A 17,471-nucleotide genomic window follows, 5' to 3' on the forward strand; every position below is an offset into this window, starting at 1 on the left:
GATTGGTCAGGCACGATCTGCCTGCCACGAACCCATGCTGATTTCCCCTCAGCATAATTTGTCCTGCCGGGCTCTCACAAATGTGAGCCTTGATAATTTTTTCAAAGACTTTGCCAAGGATGGAGGTGAGACTGACTGGCCTATAGTTGCCCGGGTCCTCCTTCCTCCCCTTTTTGAAAATGGGGACCACGTTGGCCCTTTTCCAGTCCTCCAGGACTTGGCCCGTGCGCCACAAGCATTCAAATATTCCCGCCAGTGGCTCTGCAATGATGTCGGCCAGTGCCTTCAGCACCCTCAGATGGAGCTCATCCGGGCCTGCCGACTTAAAGGCATCCAGTTCTTCCAAGTGACTCTGCACCATCTCAGGGTCTACACATGGAAGTCTGGTGCCTTGCTGCTGCCTTTCTACAACCCCAGTGAGAGACTTGTTGTGCCCCACACTTAGGAACACTGAGGCAAAGAACTTGTTGAGGAGTTCAGCCTTGTCCCCCCTGTCCGTCACCAATTGTTTCTGCCCATTTAGCAGGGGTCCTATTCCTCCCTGGGCCTTCCTTTTACTCCCTATATAGCTAAAAAAAATTTCTTGTTGTCTTTTACTTGGGTTGCCATCCTCAGCTCCATGGTAGCTTTGGCCCGCCTAACTGCCTCCCTACAAGCACAAGCAGAGGAGGTATATGCGTCTTTGGTGATCTCTCCCTGTTTCCACTTTTTGTGTGCTCCCCTTTTGTCCCTTAGGCTGTCCTGGATTTCTCTGGTCAGCCAGGGAAGCCTCCTGGCCCCTTTCTCTCTTTTGCCTCGCTCGGGGATCGTCTTGCTTTGTGCCCAAAGGATCGTTTCCTTAAGGCACAGCCACCCTTCCTGGGCTTCCATTTCTTCAAATCTCCTACTCTGCAGTGCGTCCTTGACTAATCGCCTGAGTTCATTGAAATCAGCTTTCCTAAAGTCTAGCACTTTCACCCTACTAGTTACCTTACTCACTCGACGTCTTATGGTGTATTCTATTATTAGGTGATCACTGTCCCCCAGATGGCTACCAATCTGGAGGTCTGCTACCATGTCATCTCCCATTGCCAATACCAGATCCAGTATGGCATTCCCCCTAGTGGGACCATGTACCTCCTGTGTCAGGTGGAGGTCCTGTACACAGGTTAGAAACCTGCGTGAGCGGTGGGACTTTGCTGTCTGCGTCTCCCAGCAGATATCCGGGTAGTTTCGGTCTCCCATGACTACCACCTCTTTAGCTTTTATGGTCTCTGAGAGTTGCATCAGGAGTCCTGAATCTCTTTCTTCCCCTGCTCACATCACCCCTATAAAAAAAAAAGTGAAAAAACAAGTGAATGGGTACACCTGCAGGTGCATACTGCCTCAGGGCCGGAGTTGGTCCTGCAAGCACCTTGCCTGCTTTCCTTCTATTCTGCCTCCCATTGGTCTCCTTAAGTTAGCTGATTTCACATATACAGGTTCTTTTGGTCCCTTAGGCCCTCCTCTTTCCTGGTATCCTCAGCCCAGGATCACTGCTGCCTTTCAAAGCAGTTGGCTGGATCTTTTCTGGAGTCCTCTTGGTCCCCGAATTCCAAAACTGACTTATCAACTTGCCCAAGCTCTCAGTCTAAACTACCCAATTCTCCCTTTGCTAGGGAGGATCAAAAGTAGCCCATATCTCCTACTGGTCTCTCTCTATTATAAGGGAAAGAGCCTGAATATACACAATCCCTGTTTCTAAAACTTCCCACGTCTGCCTTGGCCACTGAAAAATCTTGTCCCATGAATTTTACAAGTCTTTGGGCTCATAAAGAAGCAAGAGCCTGGGTTAATCTTGGTTTCCCTGTACCATTACAGGACTGTTTCATAGGTTTAATAGAGTTAATAAACGTTAGGGCTGGAAGGGACCTCTTGAGACCATCAGATCCAGCCTCTTGCCCAAGGAGCAGGAAGTCAGCTGGGGTCAGATGACCCCAGCAAGATAAGCATCCAAGTGTTTCTTAAAGGCATCCAGAGTAGGTGCTTGCACCACTTCTGGGGGAGTCTATTCCAGACTCTGGAGACTCGAGCTGTAAAGAAGTTTTTCTTTATTTCCAGTCTAAAACAGTCTTCCAACAGTTTGTGACCATTAGACCTTGTCTTTTCTTGGGATGCCCTGGTGAACAGATGTTCTCACAATTCCTGATGAACGCTTCTTTTATACTTATGGGCTGCCACCAAGTCACCCCTGAGCCTTCACTTCTCCAGGCTGAAGAGTCCCATTCCCCTCAGCTTCTTCTCATAAGGCCTGTTCTCTTTCCCTCTGATCATGCACGTGGCTCTCCTCTGGACTCTCTCAAGCTGGACTCCCCGGTATCTCTGAAGCTGTTTTCTGAAACCACTTCCTCTCTTGTGTTGCCTACTTCTGATCTCTTCAGTCTTCAATTGATTCCAAGCCATGGAACAATGTGAAAGTGGACAGATACATGAGTACCCCTTTGTAATAACAAATACATTTGAAGAAAATCACAAGCAGTGAGCAGAAAGACTGCTTATTTATTGGATAATTTATTATACATAGTAATTCCTGCTTTTATCATCATTGTGGGGGTGATAACCAAACAATTAACAGCAGGGACATGAGAGAACTTACATTTATCATCCACCTTTCCCTACCACCCCTGTGCTTTGCCCATTAATTCAGCTATATTAGGATTTATACTCAGATCTCAACCTCAACTCTTTCTTAGATTTCAGACTAAAATGAAAGACTACTTAGATTATAAGGTATTTGGGGCAGAGGTTCATTGACTTTTTGGTGCCATTGAAACTGACCATGAACCCTGGTCCTGTCTATTAGTAGCATCTGATTAAATAGCCATTTGCCTAATGAAGCTCATGTCTCTAAACTAGTTAGTTTCTAAGGACATCTTTACACATGCTTTGGGGGCGGGGGGATGATTTAAATAGAGCTGCTGCTCTTGGGAGCTGCTCTAATTATAGCACCTTCAGCATCTTGTGTATTTAGCGTACCATTCTTCAAAATGGTGGCAGGGGTGCTTTAACTAAAGCTAGTTTGCTGAGCTTTAATTAAAGCACCCCCACCATTTTGAAGTATGGTGATGCCAAATACTCAAAGCGCTGAGGCTGCTGGAGCATGTATTGAGTCTGCTCCAACATGCTGTAATGACAGTGTGTTGGAGCAGGCATCCCGCATGTCTTCAGGCATCCTAAGATGGCATGATGGCTTGCCTTTTATCTAATTTTAGGGTAAAATGGCTAACTGCCTCATAGCCCTACAGTAACATAGCTAAAGGAGAGTGAGGAGATGGGACACTTGTCCTAACTACTGGCTTGGAGGGCACAAAAACAGCATCTACCAAGCTGCTAACCTGCAGCCCTACTGCAGCTCCTACCTTGTGCACTGCCACTGCACAGGGTGCAGAACAATCCAGTTACACCTCTGAGCCCTGTTATTGGAATAATAACACTCTTTGGCCCGTTAATACTCAGTGGGTGAGTCTACATGTGCATTTATTGTGCGGTAACTTACTGTGAAGTAAGCTGCTTTCGTGCTGGTGTCGACATGGGCAGGCACTACAGTGCAGTAATGCTGTGTGTGAATTGACTTCAGACTAAAGTTAGTCTCAAGTCAGTCCACACAAACAGTGTTACTGCGCAGTAAGGCATCTACACATGCCTTACTGTGCAGTAACTATTTGGGCATAAATTTGCTACCTGCATCATACAGGTAACAAATTTACTCCCAAGTTGGCGTATATAACCATAGTTACTGTGCAATAGATTCATAGATTGTAAGGCTGGAAGGGACCTCGAAAGATCATCGGGTCCAGCCCCCTGCACCAACCAGGAAAGATAAGTGGGGGTCAGGTGACCCCAGCAAGGTGACTGTCCAGTCTCCTCTTGAAGATTTTCAGGGAAGGTGATTGCACCACCTCTGCAGGGAACTTATTTCACAGATTGGACACCTTGACTATGAAGAAGTTTTTCCTAATGTTGACTCTGAATTGATCTTCCAGGAGTTTGTGGCCATTACCCCTGGTTTTCCCCTCGGATGCCCTGGTGAATAGTTGCTCACTGAGCCCCTGATGTGCTCCCCTAGTGTAGTGGTAAGCTGCTACCAGGTCCCCTCTCAGCTTTCTTTTCCTCAGGCTGAAGAGTCCCAGATCCCTCAGCCTTTCCTCGTATGGCTTGCCTTTTAAGACTCTGATCACACGGATGGCTCTTCTTTCAACTCTCTCAAGCTTGTCCATGTCCTTGTTAAAGTGTGGTGCTCAGAACCAGACACAATACTCCAGCTGCAGTCTCACCAGTGCTGAGTAGAGTGGAAGAATCACCTCCTTGGTTTTGCTGGAGATGCATTGATTGATGCAAGCCAGAGTATTATTTGCCCTACTGGCTACAGCATCACATTGCCAGCTCATATTCATACTATGGTCTATTACTGCCCCCAGGTCCCTTACATTTGTGGCACTAGTCAGTTTGGTGCCACCAAGTCTGTAGGTGTGTTAGAGGTTGCTCGTGCCAAGGTGGAGCACTTTGTGTTTCTTGATGTTGAAGTTCAATTTCTTGATGTTGAATGAGTGTAGATGCACTCTCGTACTGCACAGTAATTTCCAGTTACTGCCCAGTATCCTAAGTTATTGCAAAGTAACAGTGCATGTGTAGATGCACCCAGTCTTATTTAAATTATGATTAAATATTAAATTAAGGCACCAGTGCCTGCTAAAATGACTTCTCAAGACAAAGGGTAGAAAGCCTAGGGCAGATATTCTTGAAGATTTTCCCCTTCTTTATGTCTATGGGAAAGCCTATTTTGAAGGAAAAGTGCTGCACCTGTTGGTTTTAAAGCACTGCCTGAAGATTTATAATGTTTAGTGTAGCCAAAAGGGTCAAACAGGCACCATGTCTGGGAACTCGTACATTGTGGCCATGGTTCAGAAAGCGTCCAGACATCTGAGATCCTTGAGATTCATTCCAGACACTGAAGAGCTCATAGGCCCAAATTCTGTCTGTGGGGAGGATGCTGGAAATGTTGATAAGAGATGGGGATTAAATAGCGTTCCAGAAAGTTTTAATGTGATAAAGGATAATAGGCTGGAGTTCAAGAAGGGGAGGACTGATGCAGATGAAGTAGTGTGCGGTGTTTGAGAAGATTTTTGATATGGGAGGCAGGGGGAAGCAGTGACATAAGACATCCAGACATCAAAACAATATTTGACATTGCAAAAGAGAGATGATTTTCCCCCAGCAATGATCCAATTTTAAAAGCTATTATTGGAATGGATTTTTAAAACATGCTTAGTAAATGGAGAACAGAAACTTTGGCCAATGAGTTCAGGAAGCTAAGATAGGTTACATGGAGGGCTCTGTTGGGTGAGTATTAGAGACATCTGTATGCATTTTATATTGATATTGTGTATAATTCTGTATAATAGAATATACCCAATATTAGAATCAAGACAAACTACTGGGATACTGTTACATAGAAACACATCACAATACTGAACTGATGGAAATCTAGACCAAGGAAGAAAGAAAGTGGCTGGGGGAGGAAGGAAAGAGGATGGAATTAATATTTAGAGAAGAAGACTGGCTTTCATCCTGTTCTCAGCTCTGACACAGAGACTCCTGTAGGAGCTTGGGTACATAATGATGCCCCAGCCAAGTAAAACCTATGGCAAAGCACATAAGTGTGGGCAAAATATTAGCACATTCTTAAATCTCATAGAAGATGATTGGGTTGAAGCTCATGTTTAAGAGTTTTGCAGAATAAGGGTGGGTGGCTAAATTAGGGCCCTAATGTCTTTTGGCTTTAATTTCTCCAGCTGTAATATGTATATACTGTGGGAAGAGAGAGTGGGAAGAGGGAGACTGAGAGGGTTTTGAGCCTTAATTAGCAGTCATTTGTAAATTGCTTTCTGGGCCCCTTATCAAAGGTCTGTAGCATTATTATTCTTTTATAAGTTTTAAAATAGATTATTTGGCATAACTTCCTCTCATCTAAAGCATGGAGGTATTACAGCTGGGGAAGCCCATTCTGTATTCTATAATACATTACTATATGCTCTGTTTCTTGACATAATGGACTTACGTGTATTCAGCAGTCCCTATACAGAGCCTTATGATATATTGAGACTTTGAAGAATAAATCATTCTACAATGACTGAATATTTTTACAGGATGAAAAAAAGAGGAAAGCCTGGTACAATGGTGCAACAAGGCAATCCAACCATCTAACCAGCCTTCCCCACCAAAAAGGATTTGACTAAACCTTCATTGCAACATGTGTGAGAAGAGATCTGGAAGCCTAAACAAATAATAGGAGCAGGACACAACAGAGGTTTTTTTTGAAAAAAAAGACCATACTGATGTTGCCAAATCATCTGCAAGCAGTGGCAAGAGATATTAGAAAAAGAAAAGGGTTTATGTGTCAGCTTCCCAGAAGCTGAGGTTTGGAATATAAACCAGTGGGCCATCTGTGGCTAGACAGTAGGAGTCACTACCAATTAACTCCAGTCCTGGACATGATCCCACAGGATCAGGCAGATCTCCCATTGAAACCTATGGGAGTTTTGCCTGAGCAAGAGCTGCAGGCATGGGTCTTCCAGGCAAGAGACCCAGGCCCCTGATCACCAGATTTGCTTCCAGACCATGGACCCCATGACCTTCCACTTGCAGTCGTACAGCTCAGTTCTCTTCCTATGTATATCTTCCTATATATATAAAGTAATATAAGATTCTTTTGGCAATATGCCTGCATGGGAAAGTTATATTAGGAAAGAATTAAGGGTATCCTTAGTTTCTTTTAATCCAGTTTATCAGCTGCAAGTGAGGAGGAGGGGGAGCCAGCCTGATCTTTCCAGATCATGGACCACTAGTACTCTGCAACCCAGAGTTCCTGAACTGCCAGCAGTGGCTATCTGAGGAAACAGTGAAGACAGGAACAAGTGGAGGCACAGTAGAGAGGAAGGATGCTTTTGTCATTAAGGCACTGACACAGGGGAACCACCAGGCAGGCACAGATTCAGTGGTTTGCCCAAAGACTATAACAGCCTCCATCCACAAAACAAAGGATAACTGTACTCCCTTACCATGCACAGTGCTCACTAATAGCTGGGGTGCACTCACCTTCTACACTGATCAGTGCCAAAGCAGTGCCTATAAATAAAATGTGAGAAATAAATATATTAGGAAGTTGAACCAATTTTTAGAGGAAGCTTATGGAGCAGATTACCAGTGATAAGCACAAAAGGCTGTCTCTACAGTAGATTCAGATACCCAACCCTGACATTTCCATCCACAAATACAAAAAATGACACACATCCATGTCCTTTCACACATGTAACAGTAAGGAGGTGATATAGGCAACCAGCACATAAGCAACTTCACTGCTGCAGCTATTGTATTCAGAGCTAAAAATGTGACCCTCAATCTCGATTTAAACTTATGAGTCTTCCTATTGTAAAGCTTACTCTTGTTACATAATGAATAAGTACATTCCTTTTCTTAACCATTGCTTATAGCCTAGCAAAGGTTTTGTGTTTTAAAATGGATGTGAAAATTATCTGACAGTTTCAAAACAAAGGAGATCCGGGAAAGAACGTGTGCGCTAAAATGTATCATCATCCATTTTAAAAACCAATACCATTTTTATCCAGCCTCAAACTTGAGTGCGTTTTTCCCATTGAGAGATTACATTTATTTTTCAACAGTGAACATATGACACAGTCTTACTTTAACAAATTTATTGAGTCTGAAGGAGATGCTAAAACCAGACAGGCACCTGGAAATGCCAAAACTGGAATAGAAGAAAATATTTTTTGTTTCAAAAAGAACCATGGCATACTCTATGATTTTCCCCCCACACATAAAGCAAATATAATAATTTGCCTCTCTTCCACCTCTTTCCTCTTAACTTTTCATATTAGATTTTTGGATAAACTTATCAGTCTGATAATAAGATTAATATAGTTGAAATTGATCTCTTCAGAAAGCTAGCAGGCGATGTCATTAGTTTTCTGAGATTTACTCTCTATTCATTTTTCAGAGACACTGTCCTTTAACTGTAACATTTGCATAGGGGTAAACTAATTAGAATCCTTTGAACCTACCTTGAAATTACTTATATGAAATCTCTGCTTTCTGATTTTCTGGGATTAGAACTACTAGATAGTCTGAGAACATCTGTGAAAGAAATAAAAGGGATGCCCTTTTATGAAAAGCAATAGGAACTATTGCTGGATCTGGTGACATCTTGCTGTTCCTAATCTGTGTGCCTCAGCAGAAGCTTTGCCTCATCTGGTTTAATGTCATATCCAGAGATGCAACTGGATGACATTGGAAATTCTGCAAATAAATGACCAAAGATCCACATTCAGCAAAACGTGTAGGGGAGTGCTTAACTTTTAAGGAAATGAGTAATCCAAACCTTTTTATCTGTGCATTTAAGAATATGTTTAACTCCCACTACATCTACGTGTGTGCTTTACTATAAGAGTTGACTAATTAGCTCCACAGTAAAATGTCACTGTCTACACATAGATGTTTTACTGTGGAGCTAATTAGTCAACTTCACAGTACAACACACACATAGAGGTAGTGGGAGTTAAACATGTACTGGTAATAGGGTGCAATAAATTAATTAACTCTGCTGTAGGGTGGTACTGTTGGGGACCGTACTATCCTACAGTAATTATGCGCACTGAAATGCACATGTAGGCAGTGAATTTCAGTGGGCTGGCTGAAGTACAGGGGACTGCCTGCCACCTATTCCCACACTTTAGCACCCTTGTGCCCCAGCCAGCCCCTCCACCACGCAACGCTGCCACCTAGGCTCGGGGCTGAGCCCCCAGGCTCCCTGGCAGCCTGGGATGCTCTGCCCCAGCTCAAACTGCTGCAATCCAGGGTGCATATGCAGACCCTGTGCCCAGGAGCAGCTGACTCTGACCCAAACCGCACTGTAGTTTAACATTTCTGTAATGGCATGTGTAGATGCACGCACTTGTTGTGTCCAAATGAGCATGGATCTTTGATTCCACAGGGAACACCTGTGGCATGTGGACTTTGGCACGCACAAGTTACCCCAGGGGCAGTAGGGCAGGCTGGGACAAGCAGCCTTACCTGGGGTCCTGGGGGCCTTCTGGGGCTGCAGCAGTGGTGATCCTGCTAGGCGGAACCTGGCTGGCAGCCACAGTGTGGCTACGGGTGGCCAGCTCCTCTTTTCAGTGGCATGCACTGCCTGTGTGTGTGCTGGTCTGGGGTTTTGGGGGTTTTTTTGTTTGTTTGTTTGTTTGGGGGGGGGGTTGTGGGTTTTTTTGATTCCTGGATATCCATGGAAAAAAAACCCAGAGCACCACATGCATTGGCAGTACACCCTTGCAGTGCAGAGAACACTGAACTGCACATTATGTGGCACTGCAGACATGCTTAAAGTTAAGCATGTGCTTAGATGTTTTGCTGAATCAGGGAGTATGGAGGATGTTCCAAATGCTACTCTTTTGGTCCTTACTAAAACTTTCTCATACTTATTTTTCCATCTAGTCATATTACAAATTTCTGTTGGCATAGCTAGTTTGGCAGGGGTATGAAGAGATGTGCTCCGTGGATAATTTAACTTTATTGGCAAAAGCCCTTGGTATAGATGCAGTTTTATGAGCTAAACTGTTTTTTTTCTAATATAACTTATTTCAGTGGCAGTAAACTATCCTGATGAAAGTATGCTTTGCCAGTCTAACTGTACATAAACTAGTGTAGTTGTAAAGGCTACATGTTCCTAGTAGAGACTTGATGTTAGTAGTTCTGGGGTTTAAAATATGAGGCTGAATATATGATACTTGGGCCCAATGCCAATTTTAACCAAAGAAGAATAAATGTTAAAACAGTCTCTTTTAAAACACTGATAGTAGTTCTGATAGTAGCTGTGAACAAAAGTAGTAATTGTGAAAACAGATAAGCACATGAGTAACTTGATATATGTGAATAATCCCACAGAGCTCTGGCGATTCTGAAAAGAGTGCTAAAATGTTATTTGAAAATGTAAGTAATTGGAAGACCAGGGATTTTCTTGAGGAATCAACAATTAATTGATTCCTATTAACCAACAGTTAGAATGATGAGGTTGTCTCAGATTGACTCCTTATTCATAGGTTCATAGGAAATCAAGGCTGGAATGGATCTCATGAGGTCATCTAGTCCAGTCCCGTACTTAAGGCAGGATCATCCTTGACTAAACCATCCCAGGAGGATCATCCAACACTGTGTGCAGGACCTCCACCTAACCCAAATGGTGTCCAGTCCCATCAGGGGTAGTGCCCTGCTAGACCTGGTCCTAGCAACAGGGGATGATCTCGTGGGGGACCTGCAGGTACACAGTAACCTGGGTGATAAGTGACCACCACTTGGTAGAATTCGCTATCCAGCAAAGGGTGACAAAAATATCCAGTGATACTAGAGATTTAGACTTCAGAAGGGTCAACTTTACTAAACTTAGGAACCTAGTTAGTGAGGTGGCTGAACTCAAGAGCATTGGGCTAATGGGAGTCCAAGAAGGTTGGAAGTTTCTCAAGGGAGTGATCCTTGTAGCACAAAAGGAGTCTATGCCCTTACACAGGAAAGGGGCTAAGGGGATAAAAAAGCCCCCTTGGCTGAACAGGGAGCTTCAGGAAAGACTGGGGGCAAAGAAAGAGATATATAGGTAGTAGAAGCAGTGGGCAGCCACCAAAGAGGCATACACCACCCTGGCACGCTATTGCGGGGAGTCAGTTAGGCAGGCCAAGGCAGGACTGGAGCTTAGGCTGGCTACAACAAGGACAATAAACAGGACAATAAAAAATCAAGGACAATAAAAAGTCCTTCTACAGATACATAGTGAGCAAAAAGAAGGCACAGAGTAGCATAGGGCCCCTGCAGGACAAATCAGGTTAGTTGGTGGTTGATGCAGACAAAAAGGTGGAGCGCTTCAATGAGTTTTTTGCTTCAGTATTCCTTAATACTGACCAAGATAATCCCCCCACCTTGAACATAGACAGATGTCCAAAAGGCACCAGACCACTGGAGGTTAGTGTTGACTTAGTTAAAGAGCACTTGGAAGGGATAGATGGGTACAAGTCAGCCAGCCCAGATTACCTCCACCCACAGGTGCTGAAGAAATTGGCCAGTGTCATTGCTGAGCCACTGGCACAGCTGTTCGAGCTCTCATGGTGCTCCAGACAGGTCGCTGAGGACTGGAAAAAGGCCAACATGGTGCCCATTTTTAAGAAGGGGAGAAGAGAGGAGCCTGGTAACTTTAGGCCAGTCAGTCTTACCTCTGTCCCTGGGAAAATACTAGAAAAAATCATCAAAAAGCATATTTGTGAAAGCCCAGCAGGGGAAATGATGCTAAATGGAAACCAGCATGGGTTCATCTCAGGTAGATCCTGCCTGACAAACCTTATAGCCTTTTATGACCAGGCCACACACTGCCTTGACACAGGAGCAGGGGCTGATGTCATCTACCTGAAGTTTAGGAAGGCCTTTGACACAGTTTCGCATCCTATTCTCATAGTGAAGCTAATGGGCTGTGGAGTGGACGCCTACACAGTCAGGTGGGTGGCTAACTGGCTTAGGGACCGCACCCAGAGAGCGGTGGTGGACGGGTCATTTTCAACCTGGAAGGAGGTGGGCAGTGGAGTCCCACAGGGTTCGGTCCTTGGGCCGGTATTATTTAATATCTTCATCAGTGATTTGGATGAGGATGTGTTGAGCACCCTCTCCAAGTTCGCAAATGATACCAAATGATGGGGCAAAATTAATACACCAGAGGGCAGGGAGCAGTTACAGGCTGACCTGGACAGGTTAGATCAATGGGCAGAATGTAATAGGATGCTGTTGACCAAAGATAAATGTAAGGTACTCCACCTAGGAAGGAGGAATCCCCAGCACACCTACAGGTTGGGGGATGACCTCCTCAGCAGCTCAGAGGCTGAGAGAGATCTTGGAGTCATAGTTGACTCCAAGATGCACATGAGCCGGCAGTGTAACAAGGCCAACAACAAGGCCAATAGCACCTTGTTGTGTATTAGCAGATGCATGACCAACAGATTGAGGGAGGTGATGCTCCCCCTCTATGTAGCACTAGTCAGGCCTCAGTTGGAGTACTGCGTCCAGTTCTGGGTGCCACACTTCAAGACAGACACAGAGGATCTGGAAAGGGTTCAGAGGAGGGCCACCCACATGATTAGTAGTCTCCATGAAAGATCCTACGAGGAGAAGTTGAGAGATCTGGATCTCTTCAGCCTATACAAAAGACGGCTGAGGGGTGACCTTGTGGCCACCTATAAATATATCAGGGAAAGACAGCAGGGAATTGGAGATACACTGTTTACCAGAGTGTCCCAGGGAGTAACTAGGAATTAATGGGTGCAAACTAGTGGAGACTAGATTTAGTTTAGACATTAGGAAGAAATTTTTTACAATAAGCATGGCCAGAGTCTGGAATGGGCTTCCAAGAGAGGTGGTACTGTCACCTAACTTGGAGGTCTTCAAGAGGAGGCTTGACAGTCACCTGGCTGGGGGTCATCTGACCTCGGTCCTCTTTCCTGCCAGGGGGCAGGGGGTCGGACACAATGATCCATTGGGTCCCTTCCAACTCTATAATCTATGAATCTATGAATCCTTGACTAAACCATTCCAGCCAGCTATCTATTTAAACTGCTTTTGAAAGATCCAAGTATGGAGCAAATGATAAAGTGCATCAGCAAAGCTAACTGCACTTTATCATGCATCAGCAGATGCATGACAAACAGAACCAAGGAGGTGATACTTCCCCTATATCGGGTGCTGGTCAGACCACAGTTGGAATACTGCATCCAGTTTAGGGCACCACACCTTAAGAGGGATGTGGATAACCTGGAGAGGGTCCAGAGAAGGGCCACTCGTATGGTTAAGGGCTTGCAGGCCAAGCCCTACGAGGAGAGACTAGGGCACCTGGACCTCTTCAGCCTCCTCAAGAGAAGGTTGAGAAGTGACCTTGTGGCTGCCTATAAATTCATCATGGGGGCACAGAAGGGAATTGGTGAGGCTCTACTCACCAAGGCGCCCCTGGGGGTCACAAGAAATAATGGCCACAAGCTAGCAGAGAGCAGATTTAGACTGGACATTAGGAAGAACTTCTTCACAGTTAGTGGCCAAAATCATCTGGAATGGGCTCCTAAGGGAGGTGGTGCTCTCCCCTACCCTGGGGGTCTTCAAGAGGAGGTTGGATAGGCATCTGGCTGGGGTTATCTGAACCCAGCACTCTTTCCTGCATATGCAGGGGGTCGGACTCGATGATCTATTGAGGTCCCTTCTGACCCTAACATTTATGAATCTATAAGATTCCACAGCTCCTCTAGGTAGCCTGTTCCCATGCCTCATTACTCCCATAGTTAGAAAGTTCCTCCTATATCTTCTACAGCCACAGAAAAAGTCTATTTTCATCCTCTCTATAGTCACCCTATAGGTATTTGAAGACTGTCGCTAAATTCCCTCCTTGCCTTCCCCTCTCCACCCCTCCATACTAAATAACCCTGGTTCTCTCAATCTTTCCTCATAAGTCTTGCATCCCAGGCCTCTAATAATTTTGTTGCTCTCTAATGAACTCTTTCCAATCTATCCACATCCTTCTTGAAGTGTAGGATCCAAAACTGGGCACAGTACTCCAGGTAAGGCAAGGTGCCTCTGACAAGAGTTGGTGTTGATTCTAATAGCTTCAAACGTTTTTCTAGTAAATAAAGGAGCAGATCTGAAAGGGCTAACTCCATTCACAAGCAAAACCCTCATTGACTGAGACTTTAAGGTGCTGAGACAGTTAGTTATCAGCTTAACAGATCTCTGGCACAATAGCAGAGGGGATTTTGGATTCTTAAGTAGATTTACAAAAACTAAAAATGTGCATCAGTTTTTTATACTTTATGCCCATCATAATTTCTTTTAAAAAGCTTTATTTAAAACATTGCTACGCTTGTATTCACCTTGATATTAGAGGGTTTGTGGGTCTTATTCTGGTCTCTTTTACAATATCAAAGAGTGTATTTACACTGCACATTAGTATAGAAATGTCTGAACTAGCCCTCATTGGCTAGCTTTGGGGACCAGAAACTGTCTAGTTGTAGTAGCAATGAGCTTCTCATGGGCAGTTTTATGCAGTGGAGTAAATAGCCTCATAGAGTAACTCCATTGAAAATGAATGTGAAACAGATGTAATTTAGATTAGAATTAACCCTTTGTATTTTGTCTCATATATTTACTTGGTATTTCCTCTCCACCAGTGACTGAAAAGCATAAAAAGTAGCAATATATTAAGGAAATAAGCCCTAAATGATGCATTAAGTGAGTAACAAATGTATATGTCTGTAAAATACTGCCCTTTATGCTCCAGCCAAATAAAAGCTGCCTTCTGTCAAAGCTTCTCTGTGTTAGGTCACTGCACCAAGTGACCCTCATTCAGTTAATAGTGTCCAGAACTATTGACAGCACAAGACATTTGGACCACATTAAGGATATTATGGAAAGCCCCTTTGGGATTTGGATCTTTGGGAATTATGGAGGTAAGTCATTCTTTCATTTGTATTTTTCATTTGAAGTAAATCTTATAGGCAACTGCACTCATTCATATATTGGATGTATATGCCGCCCTCTCCCTAAAATAGGCTCAGAACAGTTTAAAATGAAAAATAGAAATAAAACTTGCTTGGCTCCTTGAAAATATTTAATGGAACTGTTAAATATTTGTTGCAATTTATGTTTTCTATTTTTGTTGCTATAAAAATCCAGAAGTCCCTGTTATATGGGGCTTAATTATGCACAGTACTGTTTAGGCTACTGTGAGGCTGAGTCCTTTCAGCTGGAGCAGACATCAGTAGGCTTCATACTCTTGCTGTCCCTCATCTGATGGTGAGGTAACTTTACTGATTTCAGTGAGTTATTAATAATTTGCGGCAATAAACACAACAAAAAAGAAGCATCACAAAAAACTGATCAGTCATCTTCTAGTGGCTGCAAAAATTACAGTTACAAAGGCTGGAATAGATGTGACACTCCTAAAAATCAGTGACTGGATTAAAAAAGTTTGCAAAGTTTTAGTGATGAAAAAGTCTTATCAAGTCAATGTTCAACAGGGGAGAAGGAAGAAAGGTGCTTTCTTAGAAACCTGTTGGAAGTTCTTGAAATTTTATGGAAAAAAAAATCTTCTCTTACCAAACCAGGAAGACAGAAACTTTTTTGAGTACTGAAGGAGACTGCAAGTTCTACAAGCTAACAGTTAAGAACAAATTTGGAATTAATTTAAAAATGAAATGCAGAGCTAGGCAGAAGATAGTATGCCTTGTATTATGCAGATTTCAGAGAGAAAAGGGACATGAATTATTAAACAGTTTACACATAGAGATGAAGAAACACAAAAGTTTAACATTGTGTAACCCGTACACCCAAGGGAGTCCCCTTTCCTCAACTGGATAGAACAGGTGGGCAAGCAACAGGGCTGCTATGACTTGGGTACAGATCCCTCTATTATCTATAGAGCCACATCACACAAAGTGTTCTTAACTATATACAGAATTTATTTAACATATAAAGAATTATATGCAACTATATATAACTATATCTATCTGTCTATCTGTCTATCTATCTATCCCAAAGTAATAGATACTATTAGAAAAAATTAACCACTATACACTCTTATACATACACATAGTTATAACTATATTCAGGAATGGGGTTGCGCAGGGCATGCTTTGAGAGAGGCCCCCTTACCTAGGACCCTGAGATCCTTAAGGTAAACCACTAGGCCCACAGGGTGATCCTGTGCAGGCCTCCAGCAGGTAAGTACCAGATTCCCAATATAATACTCAACAAATTAAACAACAAGAAAAATAGACTCCAATAGAAAAATAACAACCTGAAAATTATTTTCCAGCTAAAATATAAAATAACTTACATAGTACAGCTACTTTACAAAATATTAGGTGCAACTCCCCATTTTGTAGGGCACACTCTCATCCAGTTCTCTGAAAGGAGCGGGGTGGGGAGGGGTCCCTTTTTTCCGGCCCCTCCCCTGCAAAGCCCCTATTCCCTGAACTCGTGGCTGTCCTGAGCAGGGATGTGGTAGGCTTGTTTTCCCCCCCGTGTGGACCCGGTTGCTGCTCCGGTGTGCCACAGGGGGTTCCTTCTTCATAGGCTGACCTCCAAGGTCAGATTCTGTCAAGATAAGGGGTGGGGCTCAGCCTGCCTTTTCTGGGCCCAGGCCCAGTACCCCTGTAGGAGGAAAGGGACTGGCAATGCTCCAAGAGCGCCTGAGGGCACATGCCCCTTGATGAGGCCCGAGCAGTCTCTCACCACTCCCAGGACCAAGGCTTCATGCACAGGGGTGTGCACCATGTGGGGCCTGAGCAGGGGGTCTGTTTGTGTGAGGGCAATAAAGTGTTTTTCTGAAACCTGTCCCCAGTGAGCGTGGTGCTGGGGGTGGGTGGTGGGGTGGGGTTTTGTGTTTGGTTGTTCAGGTGTGCTACAGTGGGGAGTGCAGTAGGACATGATTAGCCAGTGTCTCTCACACCAAGTGCCCTGGCCCCCACTGGGGCCTGCTGCTGTCACTGCCACTGCAGCTGATGCTCCTGCTGCCAGGCGTCATCTACCCACTGCACCTCCTATGCCCAGGGCTTGTGAAAGAGCTCCCCCTGTGTGTTGCAGATGTTATGCAGCACTCAGACTGTGATGATGACCCAGGGGATGTTGGCCTCCGAGACCTTGAGTTGGGCGGTGAGGGTGCACTAGTGTCCCTTCAGCTGGCTGAAGGCACACTCCATGAAGGCACGGGTCTGGCCCAGGCACCGGCTGAAGTGGGCCTGGTGGGGGGCCAGGTGGCCAGTGTAGGGCCACATAAGCCAGTGGGGTAGCAGGTAAGTGTTGTCCCTGATGAGGAGGGGCAAGACCACCACTGCACCCAGCTGGAGGTGTGCCCTTCCCTGTGGCATGAAGTGCCCGCTCTGCCCCAGGGCTGGCAGGGTGGAGTTCTGGAAATTTCATAGATTCATAGATTGTGAGGCTGGAAGGAACCTCGGTAGATCATCAGGTCCAGCCCCCTGCACAAAGCAGGAAAGATAACTGAGAGTCAGATGATCCCAGCAAGCTGACTGTTTAGTCTCCTCCTGAAGATTTCCAGTGTGGCATAGTGGGTAAAGATCTAGGTGTGGTGGGCACTGCCCATTTAGCTGGCACACACATTCATGAAGGTGCTGTGATGATCGACAATGGCCTAGAGCACAATGGAGTGGAAGCCCGGCTGGCTGTAGTAGAGGTGATCACCATGGGGTGGGCAGGTGATGGGGATGTGGGTCCCATCCAGGGTCCTGATGCACTAGGGGAATCCCAGGGCATGGAGTCTGTCACCACCATGAGGGTGTCATGCACATGGAGTACTATGTGCCCCAGCATGTTCTGGAGGGCACCATGTACCTCCAGGATGGCCTTCCCAG

The sequence above is a fragment of the Alligator mississippiensis genome, chromosome 1 (genome assembly GCF_030867095.1).
Source record: "Alligator mississippiensis isolate rAllMis1 chromosome 1, rAllMis1, whole genome shotgun sequence".
NCBI classification, from domain to species: Eukaryota; Metazoa; Chordata; order Crocodylia; family Alligatoridae; genus Alligator; species Alligator mississippiensis.